General features: G+C 38.4%; 1 protein-coding gene across 1 annotated transcript in view; it reads left to right on the top strand.

Moving 5' to 3' along the window:
- Maml2 (mastermind like transcriptional coactivator 2) overlaps positions 1–16,732 on the top strand; it is a 330,060-nt gene that overhangs the window by 69,966 nt on the left and 243,362 nt on the right. The gene's annotated exons all lie outside the window — the stretch shown is intronic.

Here is a 16,732-nt window from a genome sequence, read left to right as displayed (position 1 = left end):
TACTTGTGCTACTTTTCTTCCAGCTTTGGCCACATGGTAAACTAACTCTACTCTGCTATATGACTCCACAAAATAGGATGAAAAAAACTGTAACACAGCAGCTTCTCATCTTAGGAAGGTGAACAGGGTCCCATCATGGACTCAAACTGGGTTGTTTGCTTTTACCATTCTTTCAACTAAATGTAAGCATGCAGTCACAGAATTAGCTGCTACACAATCTGGTCCTTCTGAAGAAGAATGAAAAAATTTAAAAATAGCAAATGTTCCAAGACCTTTGAAAAAGTCAACAACAGCTTCTTTCTCCAGGAGAAAAATCCCTCCTTTCATCCAAAACTGTGGATTTACACTTATAAAAATATGAATTTGTACAGACTCTATTTAGGTATATCAGATATGAAATCAATCGATCTTGATATCTTGTCTTTATGCTTCTTTATCACATCAAAGGGTTAACTGCAAAACTGGGTCTTTGTTTCTGTCCAGTAAATCTATGTCACAAGATGAACCAAGATTTAGAGATGTATGTAACTTTTTAACATCTCTTTCTTTTCAAATTACAACAAATATTTGGAATTTACTGCTGCAGTCTCAAATGTGCTTAGTGTAATAGTGGCTGAAACTGGAAGACATTTTTTAAGAACCCTGAAGTCATCCACACTTGCCATTTATTAGTCTTCTTGTTTGGAGCAAAAGGCAAAGAATTCACAAATACCACGACCTAAGCACCTGTTTCAAATTACTCATCAGCCTTCAGCTTGCAAAATAATTTTTTGATAATTAAGCAAGTTGCAGAAGACCCATATCACTTGCTTTTTTCTTCCTGGAGAAATCAGCAGGATAACTGCACCCTAAGGGCTTCTTTCTGTGTTGAATATGAAAAGTGGAACAAAAGAAAAGCAGTCTTTTCCCTTCCAAACCATGGAGGTAATGTGTAGAAAGGTATCCATATTCCAGTAGGGAAAGTGGCTGGATGAAAGAAGCAGGACTGCCCGCTCTAGAAGACAACATAGAAATACCTGCTATATCCTGAGTTCAGAATTTTGTTGAGATGAATAGAAAAGCACCTAAATGTCAGGAAACTGTCCTGTGTGATAAGGATTCTCACATGGTCCAGCAGATGCAATTGGCTTCCCCAGAGACCTGCCAGCCCCCGGCCTGAGGGCCACGAGGCCAGATGGCTGAGGCTCTCCTCACTCCGCCATCTTTGCTTCTTGTGTACTATACTTTTTCAGTGCAACTTGATGCCAGTTCTGAGTGTGACTTTTCTCTTGTTTCTGTGTTAACAAAATTTAATGTGATCAGCATTGCATGGAAACTTTGTGCATTAAAATGGGCAAGGAAAAAACCCTGACTCTGTCTGACTCTTATGCACATAGTAGGGTACTGATGAAATGTTTATTGAATGAAAGTAAAACAGAAATAGTCTTACCCCTACAATTGCATGCTAAACAGATGTGTTAAAATTTGCATATGTAAATATCTTCATGGGTCAGAACAAACTTTAATGAAATAGAAAACTATGGGGTTGTTTTTGCTTCACTTTAGCCCCAGATTGTAGCACAAAGAGAGCTGTCTAAAGCGAAGGCTTAAATAGCTTAATTGTGCAGTGAGTTAGAAGTTAAAGGGTCAGAGTAATGTTAAGTAAACGAATCTGTTTTGGAGAAAACCTGTAATGCTGCATTCCAGGTCTCCAAAGGCACAGTGCCATTTTTGTGTGTGTTAAATCATTTTAAGGCCAAATACTGGTGTTTGCTGACTTCCAGAGCTTCCTTATGTTTCTAGCCTTTGCAAAATAACACAGCCAAGTACATGGTATCTAAATCTGGTGGGCTTCTTCTGAGATTTTGCTTGGAAGGTATTTAAATACATATTGTTGTTGTTATGTTTTCAGCTCATAATCTGGTCTACTTTCTAAAAACTTTTAGGTTCTGGCAGTTGACCATTTAGATTTCGAAAGCTGTCTGAAAATTCTGACCCTGTATGGTGGGTGCTTCTTTTGAAATCCCGGAAGTCTTTTAACATGAAAGTGTAGTATCTAGATGTGTAAGCCAAGTGGTTTTAAAATATGTAGCAATCAAGATTTAGGCATATTTGAATGCTGTCTACTCACTTAGCAAAAATTTAATGAGTTCCTACTGTGTGCCAGGTACTTGGAGTAGGCAACCGTGAACAAACAAAAATCCCAGTTCTCATGGAATTTACAATCCAGTGAGCAAAACAAAAAAATAAACAAGCAAAAGTAAAGTGCATAGGGTGTTAAATGGTGGGAAGTGCTGTGGAATAAAATAAGGAAGAAAGAGGTCAGTTTTACCTACGAATGTCATAAAACCCCACTGAAAAGGTGGTGTTTGAACAAGGACCTGAAGGAGGTATGGAAGAATGGCAAATAGATATTAGCTGGAGCAGCAGAGTGCAGACTGAGCAGAGTGCAGTTTTGAGATAGGAGTGAGCATCCCTGGCATGTTCCAGTAATCACTCTGTGGCCAGTAAGATTGGAAGAGCAAGCGAGAGAAAAGAAATGTGTTGATATCAAAGAAGTCATGGAGTCTGGGAGGCAGATTGTGTAGGACCTTGTAAAAGGATTTCAACTTTTGTTCTGAATGAGGCATTGGAGGTTTTAAGAAGAGAAGTGGCAAAATTTGACTTAGGTTTTAGATGGATCATTCTGACTGTTGGGTTTAAAAACAACTGAAGAGGACAAAGGCAGAACCTCAAAGGATTGTACAGGTGACTGTGGTACTAATCTGAATAAGATGATGGTGTTTCGGAGTAGACATGGAGTGGTGGGAATGGTGTGATTTGCTGGACTCCAGATGTCTAATAGAGACAACAATAATTTTAATGCAGAAGATGTGATGCCTGAAAAGACAGCACTCAATAAAGATGTGAAGTCTTTTCACTAGAGCAACTAACTAGAGGGTCATTGCTCTTTACTAAGGAGAAAACTGTAGGGTCAGGTTTTGGGAAGAAGATCAGGAGCTCAGTTTGGGATGTGTTAAATCTTAGACATCCAAGAAGAGATGTCATTTGGATATGTGAGTCTGGAGTTCAGGGGAGATGTCAGGGCTATAGAAATCAATTTGTCAGTCATCAATAAGTAGAATCATAGACATTACTTAAAGCCAAGAGACTAAATCAGAAGTGTCTGAAGTTTGCAGCTCCAAACATTTAAAGGTCACAGAGACAGGGAAGATCCCCCCAAGGAGATTAGAAGCCTGGCATGTGAAGAAGGAGGACAGTCTGAAAGCAAAAATGCATTTCAGAGAAACATAAAGACAAGTGAGAAGAAGTTTTTGATAGGTTATATCTATTTATTAGGAATGCCCAAGTGAGTAGAAGGAAACAGAAGGAGGTATTTAACATTGGTTCTTTCAGTAAGTCTTGTAAATACTTTCTCAGGAGTATGTTATACAACAGCTCTTTCGGCTGAACGAAGAGCTGAAGCATGTGCATACAGGATGACTCATGTGACTCTGTGACTCTCTGCCACAGAAATCTCACCATATCCACAAAATCAGACACTTTGGAAAAGGCCTGAAAGGAAACCTAGTTCAATCTCACCTACTGTAAAATTCTCACCAGAGTCGTCTAACAATTTTTCTTTATCATCTTCAATAACAGGCAATTTCAAATTTCTGAATAGCTCATGCATCTTTGAATCTTTCTAGACTCTCCAATAACAATGACAAGTCATCGTCGTGGTACATGAATGAAGCGGATCGTGATGCCAAGATTGTATTGATTCATAATTTTCTGAGTGTTTTTCAGTTTTCAGAGATTTATCCCAATCCAAACAGGCATTCATTCAAACAATACAGCTTTGCTTGATTGACATACTCATTTTCATTCCAAGTGTGGTTTTTGGCTTTTCGAATGTTTGTTTCTTGGAACCCACACTGGTAGAAAATGCATTGAATCCCTTTTAAGGATGTATGCTCTGATAGGAGAAATAGAAAGTTAAATAAAATATCCAATTCCCATGATAACATCAAGCTTTATAATAAACAGATCTCAAAGAGAACAGAGATGGCATGCTACTGATTTTGAATGTATGTGCCTGTCATTAAGAAAAAGTCATCTCCATGTTTCCAGTGTCACAATGAAAATCACATTTCAAATGAATTCAACAGGTGCCATATGTCGTATGCCTCTTCTTATAGGAGAAACTGCTGAGTTGTTCCAAAAAGTGCATGAAAATAACAAATGGGCTGAGTGAGCAATTGCAGTCAGGTCCTGAGAAGTGTAAAAAACCCCAGATTTAACTTTCTGGAGTGGAGTTACCTCCTACCATGCTTGAGGGACAGCCCTTCCATAATTAAACTCAGCCTGGGAGTGTGACTAGCTGAAACCAGTCACTGAAGGAATGGCGCCTCAGTGGGGAGGGGTGGATGGGACAGGTAGGACTTTCCTTCTCTTGCTTGCTGCCAGTTGCCCTACACAGACTTTCTATTCCTACCTCTGGGCAGTAGTGGCCAGTTAATAATGCACCTAGAATGTGAAGCGAAAATCAGCACCGTGCGGCAAGCAGTAGGTAATTACATTTCACTTGTTTAATTAAGTTTCACTTTCTGATTGCCTTGGGGGAACTGTAGGAAAGGTTTTTTTCTTCCCCCCGTTCCTATTTTCCTTTTTTTCCCTAGCTAAAAACTAGGCAACTCCACATTGTGTTGAAATAGATATGCTGTGTTTATTTTGGCTGAATTAAGCATCTATAATCATATATTTCCTCTTCTGTTCCTGTCACAATCTTAATATGTGGGACAGAAATTTCATTTAGTGGAAACATAATTTTTCTATTATCTTAGGACTTACTGAAACCTGCTCATCTCCATTTGACTGCTTCTCTGTGTTTCAGTCATCAGCTCAGCACTAATTGTTTTTCACCATTTCTCCAAATACTATGTATTTTCCATGAAAGTCCAAATAGCTAGCAATTTTGCTTCATCTGCAAGGAAATCTGGTTTTACCTCCTAAATTGTACACGTATATGAAATTATAGATTAGGAATATACCTTTCCTAAGGAGGCGGGACAGAAGAAATGTGCCCTTTCTCACAGGCTGCATGACAATCCATGCATTCTCTTAAAAATTCTCTATGGACCTATTATGTAAAAAAATAGATGATACACTCAGTGGGAGACTTATTTTTCAGTCAGGCTATGGTTTAGAAAGCCTCAGATATTTTTAAATGAATATAACTTGACTATTAATTTCACCACAGAGGGGTTCATTATTATATACCTTTGCATGTGTATTCACTGAGGCATGTCCCTGGAAACACACCTAATGACATAAGGTAAAAAGCCTGCCATTGCACAAGAAACCTAGAATAAATACCTCCTGCCATTAAGCACCTGGGTATTAATATGCCAGTCCATATTTAGATGCTATTTTTGTGGTCAGAGCAGTATTTGAAACTTTGAAATACATTTAGTTAGTTAGAAAGAGATGACCAATTTCACTTTATCAGGGAAGCCCAGCATCCCACTAATAACTTGTTCCTTCCTTCCTTTCTTTCTCTCCTCTTCCAATACTCCAATACTGAGAACTGAACCTTGACCCTGTGCACCCTAGGCAAACACTCAACCACTGAGCTACAGCCCCAGCCCTTCTTATTTTGAGACAGGATTTTACTAAATTGCCCAGACTGACCTTGAACTTGTGATCCTTCTAAACTTGTCAGCCTCCTAAATCACTGGGATTACAGGTGCATGCGCACCCCTGCACCCCACAATATATTGTTTCTTTAAAGACTGGCATCCTGGCAAAGTCTAGCTTGGCACCAACAGGTGAGGGACACGTTGTGTTCTCCTGCCGAGTCATCTCGCAGCAGCACTGGGGTTGTACTTTTCTTTGAACAGGGTTTCTGTCTGCAGACTTCAGCACTGTGCAGCTACCTCATCAATCATATTCCAGTTACTCACTTAAAAGGCTACACTGCTTGCAGGAACAATTCACAAGGATACACTATTGTTTTTCCATCACAGTTGTTTTTTTTTTTTTTTTTTTTTACCTCATTCACTGCACCCTTCCTTTACCATGCACCAAAGTGAGGAAAGGGCCCCACTTTTCTTTCCTTTTTCAGACTGAAGTGCTTTGTAGTGAGAGTGTTTAGTCTGGCAAATGCTTGGCCTATTTGTAGCTGTCTTTACCAAGTTCCTAATGAAACTCTCCTGACACTATGTGTTTCGCATGCTAAAAAGTAAATTATACTGTTTATGTAACAGTTTGAAATGTATTGATTTCCTTAGGTTAATATTGTAGCCTCAGTATTGTTAAGTCCTAACTCTAACTTTTTGAAAGCCCGTGGGTCTTGCTGGGCAAACTCTTCTTCTGATGAAATGTAGTACTTTTTTAATAGCGAAAGATTGGCGGATCAAATAAACACCCTATGCAGAAACAAGATGTGAATTGTAGTGTCTGCTTTTTAAGGTATTAGAAATCATGATGTGTAATATTTTCAACTTTTCATTTCAGGAGCATCTTAAGAAATGACTTGGTATCACAACTCCTACTGTATTACACTGGCTAATACAATTCACACTACTTAATTTGCACACCCTTCTTGACCAGTTTATAAACTATAACTTGAGGTATCAGTGTGCTAGAATGGATGAGGAAAGATTCCAGGATGGGTAAAATAAAGCTAAGGGAAATGAAAATGACTTGCCCTGCATGACTAAGAGGGTCAGGAATAGAACTTGACTCCTAATAGAACACATTTTTGCGTGGGCGGCACAAAAGAACAGGACATGTTAACAATCAGAAAGAACTCAAGTTCAGCCATAAAGCATATTTGTACACACTGTTGCGTATTGTGTTCAAATGAGTTATTTTTGCCTCAGTCTGTTCCAATGCACATTCCTGCAGGAGGTAGGTTTTGGTTTTGGAGATCTAACAGCATGCGAGACTCAGAGTTTCCAGATACTGAACGGAGTAGGGGTCTGGGTCTTATAAAATTGAACGGATATGTTCCACACTTTGTAAGTGATTCTGCAGCAGCTGATGACATCTTGGTTTGTGAGGGGGCTTACAAAGGACCTGTGAAGTCTGCATCTGGCTAGGCGCCTCCAGACAGCATACTTGGAAGTGAATATTTGCAGAGGCCATCAGGCAAAACTCAGGAACCCTCACCCACAATTCAGGTGATAGGACCTGGAGAAGCGATCTGGCTCCTATTTGAAGTATAGTTAAAGTCAACATTTATATCAGAGGGATTTCAGTTGTCTACACAATAAAAACAATATGGGGACATGAATTCAAGTCCCTTGATGCCAAAGTGGGTGCTCTCTTAATGATACCACGCATAGGGGTCCTGTGGCCACAGCAGCCTCCCCACACCTGTAGGGTCCAAGTACAGACTCAGGAGTTTCCCTTGTGCTTCGGGCACATTCCACCTTGCCCTTTCTTAGCACTACCTTAGCCCTCTCGCTGGGTGAATCATGTAGTCAGTGTGGAGTGACCTGCCTCTTGGGTCTTCATCCTTCACAGTGCATACCTGATGTCCTTTTAAGGTGCTATGTCTGATTCATTAATAATTTGTTGTTTTCTAAGATGAACATTTTTTGATTGAGAAACATTTTAGAAATGCTGAACATATTATCATGATGAGATAACAATGACTAATATTGCTGTTCAGTTGTTGGAGTGATAATGTTTTTAACCTTTTTTTGGTTCTGTTTATTCCCATTTGTTTTCTCTTCCCTTTTAAAATGGCCTTATTGGCTTTGAAACATGAACAGTGTTGGTCTTTCTCATAGATCTTCCTACTTTTAGCCCCATGGGCAGCGTATTCAACAAATACCTGCATTTTAGAGAATATTTTTACCAATTTGGAATAAAAGAAAAGCTGAATAAATCACAATGATTAAAGAAGTCCTAGTACACCCAGAGTGTAAAGAACTCTTAGAATACAGTTATAGATATTAGAATATAGTGTACTCCAACCAATCAGCTATATAAGCTAGAAATTCCTGCTTTTTAAAAACTCCTAGATAACCAGTTTGTTACTAGAAAATAGTGTAAAAATTACTATCAAACCTAGTCAAATAGAAATCAATAAACATGCAGATGTAAAGTAAACATGATAGGATTGAAAACAAGCCAGAAAGAAAGGAAAGTGAGATTCTAGTAAACCATGAAAACATGGCACTTGGAATCACTTTATCTAAAAGTTTGCCATTGCTTGGGTATTAAAGAAACAGAGCATTAAAACAAGGATAAAAATATAACTAAAAAAGAAAAAGAACAAATGGTATCTAGAAGGGAAAAACAAACAAAAACAAAGCAAATGGTAATCAAATGACCCTAGGGATTGGTTTTCCACTTTGAATTTTTGTGAATTTTACTCATGCAAGAAATAATAGTGCTAATTAGTGTTAAGTTCATGTATCAGAAAATTATAAATGGTCTTAGATTGGCACAGTTCAAGAAGGAAAGAGGATTAAGAATAGGTGTGGTGTGATGGAGAGTCTGCTACTCTCTGGTCCTTAAAGGAACTGCTCTTCTGTTATGCCAGGGCCACCTGCGTCCTGCCTGGGCCTCATGGGGCAAGTCTAGCTCCAGGCATTCTTGATTCTTTTGTCTTCTCTTCTACCACCATCCTACTGGAGTGCTCCTCTCCCTGCCTCCAGTACCACACAGTGATTTCACTCCCATATGGCCAGACATACCCACGGTTAAACTTTCATTTGTAGGAAGTCCTTGCATTAACTGGTCCTGAGGAATGTGGCATAGATGTCCACTGAATAGACTCTTGATGAATAAGCATTCTCTGCAGATGTCCGGCAACTTTTCCTTCCTGCCTCCTTAAAAAAAATGATTGAATCAGAACATGACATACTTATGTTAAAATAAAAATAATCACAAGTCAGTATCTTGAAAGTATGTCCTCAGGCTTTTCTTCAGGTAACTTTTATATTGAGCCATAAAAAGATGAAAGGCACCTTCTACTGGATTCAGGGCCTGTCACTTGTGTTGAAATTGTTGGGAAAAAGAGTGACTGACACTTTTACAGAGAGGTCCAAGCTCTTCCAGGCAGCTGACTAGCCTGATGACCATATCCTAACTTCTCGAACAAGCTGATGCTGCCCTCATCATTGGAGGTCGGCTCTCTCCTTGACTTCTGACTGTTTTTGTGTGTGTTGGAGGGACCTTATGAGTCATAGTTAGCCTTTCCAGCCTGCTCAACTTTGAAGGAGCCTCTGTATTGTTGCTCAAAACGGGTTTTGCAAACAGTTGTCCTCAGCATACCCACGGGAGTAAAGCAAGGCGGTTCATAAATGGAAATTCTAGACAAACAGCTGAAGCTAAAGACACCTACTTGTGTAAATGCTTCCAGATGGAGACAAGGTTCTCAACTGACTCTCCACAGTTTTCATTTTAAAGGGTTATTGGGAGGGAAGCTTCAGAGCAAAGTGCATTAGAATCATTTGTCCGGCTTCCCTTCCAAGTGACACTGACTTACAGTTGCACGGAGAAAACACTGTGTAAAAAATAAATCTTAATCTATTCCCTGTAGTCAATCAACACATGCTTTTCAGAAGAACACAAAGGAAAAACCATCTGAGGAAAACAGGACTGAGTTGGTGGAACATCTTGAAGGGGGCTGGTTGTCTTTTAGGAAATTGAAAAGACATGCAGGGAACGGTTGGGAAGAGACTGGTTGTTGAGTAGAGTAACAAGGGAGGAACTTCAAGGTACACTTGAAACAACACTCTGCAATTATTTGTACCATAGGGTTGTTAGGTTTGTTTTCACACTTTCAAAGAGTTCTGAACAGAATTGCAGTTTAAAAAAAAAAAAAATTCTTGGGCCAACAAAAAATGCCATTTTGTCTACAAAATATTCTTTGCTCCCACCCCACAAGTCCTCCTCCTTCTTCAGCTTCCTGTACAAAGGGCTAGGACACCAACATCTGCCTGAAGCAAAACCACATGTATTTCAACCAAATAAATAAATAAAAAGGAACAAAAGTCTGAGTGTGCCATGATGCTCTTATTCTTACTAGCTCACTCTCAGGAGGCCTCTCATTGTTATAATTCCTTTGGGGCCCTAGGCAGACGGGCCTCTGCTTATGGGTGATTTAGAAGCTGCTGATGGTGGCTGGGGTGATTTAACTTCTTTGCATTAGACCACGGTCTCTTTGGCCTTAAATGTTTACTCAGTAAATGAAGCTGGGCAGTGGTGGCACGTGGGCCATCGCCCAGCAAGTGGATGTGATTTCCCTCTTTGGCTAAGCCCACTGCAAATCACAGCTAATGGGGACCCTTAATAAGAACGTTCACCTCCCAGCTCTGCTTTGCCAGGGCAGTGGGTAACAACAGGATGTGGGTTTTAAACACATGTAAGCTTCTTCAAGCTGCCTCTTTCAGTTTCATTCTTTTTTAAGGCACTAGAAAATATAATCCATGTATTTGAAGCAAACATTTTTCTTGCTATTAATGCATTTTTCTTTTGGTCTTTGTGGAAGCTCTATCCCATGTCAGGACTAGATTCTATTCAGGTCCCACGTTAGCACCAACATATATTTAATTGGCACAATATGCAAATGAAAACATGGTGTATATATATGAAGTAGGCAGATTGCGATGTATACTAAAGAAGTTTTACTTTCTGTAAATATGAAGATAGGTTGTATTTGCCATCCATTAAGGCTGTTCTTAAAGTTGCTATCCTGCTGTACGTTGGATTTAGCCTATGGTTGTAATGACTAGGACCCAAAATAAACTGAGCATGATAAAAATTAAAGACATTAACTCTAAATTAATTTCTTTAAAGAGAAGTTGTGATTTTTGAGCAGGCCCCAAAATTAGGAATCAAGTAGACAGATCTGCAGATAGGAGACATTAATGGATGGAGGAAAGGAAAAGGAAGTGACTTTCATCCTTGTATTTTTGTTGCTACTCCAACCCTCCTGCTTCCTTCACTGTCCTTTACTCTTCTTCCTGTCCTTTCCTTTCTTTCTGTGAATGGTTGTTGCCTGTCTCAGCGGTCTCACCTTCTTGCCTTGCTTTCTCCTTTTCTCCATACACTGGGACTAGAGAATACAAGAGATCATCAGGATTGGTGAGCCAAGAACTATTATATAGGGTTTTTGATTTAAAGTTTTGATTTGTCCTTGCACTGGAAATATGCACATGATAAAAAGGCATTTGCTCTTTTTTAGTTTTTCTTCATAATGGAGACTTCCTTGGATTATAGGTTCACTGAACAAATACCTTGAAAGGGAAGTAATTCCAAACATATATCAAAGATTCAATTTGACATGTATTTTCTAAATACCTAACATGCCTATGTATTTTGTTTGTTCATTTATAATGAAAAGATAAAGTGAATTCACATTCTGTGCCAGCACTATGTTCACTTGAAAATCCAAAATTAAAGAAGCCCCAAGATTCCTACTCTCAAGAATTTACAGTTTAAGGAGGAAAAAAGTATGAAAAGATCAATTGCAGAAAACAAGAGTGGGTTCTAAAAGCATAGAGAGCTGTGATTTTAAACAGAGGATACAGACTAGTTATCTTTTGCTTAAGGGAATACATGGGCTACCGGAAATTTGGCAATAAAACAAAGTTTATATAAATTGCAACATTTTCCTACAACTCCACCATAAAATTGAAATGTTTTCCCACAGAACAGCCTTTCAAAATGCTGAATGCAAAACTTGAGCATCACAGAAAATACTGTCTATATTTGGCCTACTGGAAATTGTATCTTGCAAGGTAATCCCTGCTTTCATTTGCAGTTTCCATCTTGCCACTCCCCACTTTCTTCTTGTCCCACTTTTCTGATTCTGGGATTGCCACTACCTTGGGTCAGGAAATATTCCTTTTATTTCTAATTGGGTTGTCCTGTCTTCAGAGCTGGCATCTGGATTTTAGTTCCTCCCTCCCTTCGTACCTTCTTTCCTTCCTTCCTTCCTTCCTTCCTTCCTATTGAGATACCTATGTAACAGAGTCAAACAAGATGTATTTTAGGGTGATATGCTTATGTGGCTACGGATGTGTAAGATGAGTAACTTCCTATCTTCATCTGTCCAGTTAGAGAATTAATTTAGAATGAGGAATGTCTGCATTTATTCACTCAATAAATTGTTATTGACTGCCTCCTATCTACAACAAGGAGCACAGTTCCTAACATTATGAGCTTACTTGGTAGCACGGGAGGACAAGCACTAAATATCCATTTGTAAGACAAGTACAAGTTTCTATGAATACATGTATGGGGGAACTGACTTTGGAAGATGCATGAAGACCAGAAAATTTGTCTTTATAACTGGGGGTTGCTATTTAAGCTGAACTCTGAAGGATAGGAAGAAAATTCCTTCAGTCAAAGGGATGAAGAAAGGCTCTGGGGCAGGAAAAAATCCAGTGGTTTTGAGGAACTTTAAGGTCAGTGGAGCCATAGCAAAGATAGCAAAAAGGACAGTGCCATGGGAAGGAACAGAATTAGGCTCATGGACTTAGCAATCAGATTTCCAAACTGGAATCAGACTTCACAACTGTAGTGGTAAAAAATATATTATGCTTTGTTTTTTATTTTTTGATTCTTGGTGGACTTCGAATAACAGAAAGTCTACCTTATTGAAATTCTTATTGAAATTCTTTAAAAGGGGAAGTTATCTGCAAAAAGCACAAAGTCTGAAAAGTCAGTCCTGGGTTGGTGCAGGGCTCAATGAGATCCACCCAGGTCCAGGCTCTGTCTTTTTCTGCCTTGCATTCCTGGCCTGTTGCTTTGTCATTCCCTCATCTAGAATTGGCTAATGCAGCTCCAGGTCACATTCAGGCAGGAGGAAGGAGGAAATGTGCAATGTTAGGTGCATTTCACAGAAAAGTTAAAAGCTTCTTCTGCCTTTGTATCATTGTGTGTGTGTGTGTGTGTGTGTGTGTGTATACACACACACACACACACACACACACACATATACACACACACACACATATGCATAGGTATGTATGTATATATATTCCAACCCTAATAATGGAGGCAAGTGAAGAGGGGATTGGGAATGTGTTTTGGACAGTATCTGACACAGCCACTTTCTAGCTTTATGATTTTATGCAAGTAACTATACTTGCAATTCCTCATTTAAAGAATGGGGATAATAAGGGTTTTCACCTCAAAAGGTTATTAGGAGTTAACTGAAATCATTTTTGTACCCAGTACTAATTACCATGCAATCAGTAGTTCTGACATGATGCTCAATGTTTTGCAGCAACATGATCATGAAGTTTTGTAAGCTGTATTGATAGTATTGTGCTTATGAGAAAGTATTAAAGGAATATAAGGAAAGTGGCATGATCATCTTTGTGTTTTCAAAGAAACCCAAATTTATTCTCTGACAGACATCGCTTGTGTAGTTACATTGCAGACTTTTAGCACAATGCTTTGCTTATCTGTCTTTGCTCTCGGGTAACTTTTCTTTTTAATTCTTGTTTTGGCATCTCTGTTGTTTTGAAATTAGAATCCAATGCAGGTGTTTGAATTCCTTTGATTTTAGTTTTTTAAAGAACTCTTCAACTTGGGACAGTTTAATGCCAGAATATCAACACAGTTCTATCAAGATTGTCAAATCTATTTTACTGATAGTATGCCTACAGGATAGGAAGGAAATATTCCAAAGATTTTGCTTCACTTATTGAACTACTATTAAACACCATGGTGAGCTTACATATTAAAAAAAAAAAAAAAAAAACAGAGCTGCAACATTCCTTTCACACTCCCACTCGCCCCTGAGGTTCTTCCACTTCCTTCCTATATCTTTTTTTAGAAGCGAGTGTGTTTTTCTCACGTCCGGCAACAAAGGATGTTTTGTGCTGCTGCTGAGGTTTGTGTATATGACTTACTTTAGAACTTTTTTCTAGAAAGTGCTGTTGTTATTTGCATAGAATTAGTAGAACTTCATCATGAGTGAAAGTCTCAGATGGTTGTCTTTGTTTTTATTCGGATTTGCCACTATTGAAATTTGAATAACTTTCCCCTATGGGATTTTAAGAAAATCCTAATAGAACCTGTTAAAATTCCTTCCCACATAAGTTCTTATCTTTTAAAAACAATGTTCAAGCCATTTGTTCAGTATAGTGGATTGATTCTTTCATAACTTCCTTAGGTTTGTGTGGCACTGTCTCACTGAAAAGGGCCATGATAACGATCCAAAAGCTTTGGTGATTTCAAAAAGAAAGATTGTCTGGAGCAGTCCCAGTATACCATGCAGCCATTAGATACTTAGGTGATACACATTTCTATCTCTTTGTGATTTTCTAAGCAATGAAACAAAGGTGGAATAAATGACTTAGAATTATACCATAAATCCTATGAGAGAAATCACCTTTCCATTGTCAGATGATATAAATCACTTAAAACATATGCTGGAATAGCTTTACCTTTCCTGAAGAAGAAATAGAGTCTATATCCCAGGTTTTCTGACTCAGAAAACAAAAAAAAAAAGATACTAAACAAGCCTGTGAAGATTTTAGACACATTTTGGTGTTAGTGCACTACCAGAAAAACCCCTGCAATCAATTTATTATGAAGAGGTGGAGCTTGCTTGAGTACAGAAATAACATCCTTGCTGCCTCATAAACAAGATTGCATTGAAGATATTCTGTCTGCTGTTAGTCAGTGACAAGCCCCGTAGTCTGGATAGAGATTTCTTCTCCATGGGGATTTTGTAATTCCTCTTATGTTGGCAGTAAGGAAGAGGAGCTTGGATTTCAAGATCAATTCAGTTTCTAAATTCCTTAGCATTTGTCATGTTAGGTCAGCACATCTCAGGTGGCTTTCAATAGTTATTTTAGCATTGATTTTTCTTCTACCAGGGTAAATCAAAAGAAGACTTAGAAAATCAAAGTCACTTTTCCTTGGTGTTGTCTCAAAAACAGGAGGAAGCTGTGGTATAGATGGGTTTGGGGTTCATCTTTGCATACAATGCAAAACCACTCTTTGTGTGAGTCTCTTTCTTGTATTGTGTATCTACTATGTGCAGAATCTTGGGCATTTTTGTGCTTGGGGGATTTTGCAAAAGAATTTTAAGGCATATCTGTTGACTTTGAGGAGCTAAGTGCTTACTTAGATAAGATGTTACAGTGCGAGTTTGTGGTATTGTGAAAAACCAGGCTTTCTCATCGGCACCCTAAAATTGGATCCCCCATGCCTATTAAAAGAGCAACCTATGTAAAGGTCTTGAGGATCCTCAGGTAGTGGTAGTTTCATTGGCAAATGCAGATAATAGAGACACTTGCTACACAGTGTAAAAATGCAGCAGGGTATGGTTGACTAAGAATGTGACAAAAGCCAGTCTACTTGTGTTTAAATTTCAGCTGCACTGTTTATGGTGTGTAAGACCTTGGGAAAGTCTCATATAACCTCTCTGTGCCTCAGTTGCCTCCTTTGAAGGAAGCAATGATATTAGTACTCACCTTCTGCCACTTAGAGCTGTTGTGTATATTAAAAGAGTTAGTAAATGTAAAAGGCTGAGAAAAACAGTGTGTAGAAAGCATTATGTAAAGGTTTGCTTTCAATGTCAAGATTAGATGTCATGCCTGGGAACTATTTGATACACATGTAGGAGGTAACTACTATTATGTAATTTCAATAGAGAACTCAACACAATAGCATATTTTCAGTGCTCAAATTTGGTTGACTTCATTATCTATTGCATATCTGTGCATGTGTATGTAATGAGAGACAGGGCGGGGCACTTATTCCCCAATAACATAAGGAACATAATTTTATGAGTCAAAGTACATAAAACCAAATGGAAATTGAGCAGATCATGTAGGCGTATTCCTGCTACTCTGTTAGGGTGTAAAGTGTTTGTTTTGTCTGTTGCAGTCTTCTTTTTCCCATTGATGCCTCTTTAATATTTTCAACCCTGGTTAGAATTTCTAACACCTCATAACATATGTTGAAAATCAAAAAGGATAATCACTACTTATTGTTTACACCACCACAGAAGTTTAAAACATACTTGGCTTGTGGGATTAACTTGAAATTCAATATAATAAAAATAATAATAATAATAATAATAATAATAGTGCAGGCAGTTTCCAACACTTCTAATTCATAAGGAATTTACATCCCAAAATTTCAGTTATAAAACAAGAATTTGGATCTCATATACTTTTCCATAAAAAATAATATTATAAGAAATTATTCAAACTCAGGCCTGCCTATCTAATTATCCCAGTACCTTGGAAAAAAAGAAATGGTTCTTTAGGATATAGTCATTGTGTGAATTCTAGTGTGAAAGATATCAAAAACACGTCTCCCACCCCATTGTGAAAATCCAGGCTTGATAGGAGTGCCTTGGCTCATCCCCACCGTCTTTAGTAACCGAAAGGTGGGAGTATAAGGGATGTGATCAGCAACTTTAGCCTCAGGTTTTTGGGTAGTTTCAATGGCAATAGAGAGTGAAGATTGGGGAGGTGCAATCAGCCATTGTTACATGTGTGTAGTTTGTAAGGACTACTTTATTGATGCTGATATAAAATTGTTTAAACCTTTGTCATTTGCTTTATTGTCCCCTACTCTCCCTTCAGCGTGCAGAGGAATTGAACACTTTGCCATTTATGGTATGTCCGTAACTTACTACTTTACACAGAAGAGAACATGATAGTGACTTTTTCTTTCCTCATTAGCCAAAGCTGGTAATGTGACAACAATTCATTCATTCATTTCACAAACATTTACTGAGCTTTCACTGTGTGCAAGCACCCTTCTAGGTACTAGG

The sequence above is a fragment of the Sciurus carolinensis genome, chromosome 11 (genome assembly GCF_902686445.1).
Source record: "Sciurus carolinensis chromosome 11, mSciCar1.2, whole genome shotgun sequence".
Lineage (NCBI taxonomy): Eukaryota > Metazoa > Chordata > Mammalia > Rodentia > Sciuridae > Sciurus > Sciurus carolinensis.
This window is presented reverse-complemented; position numbering and strand designations above follow the sequence as displayed.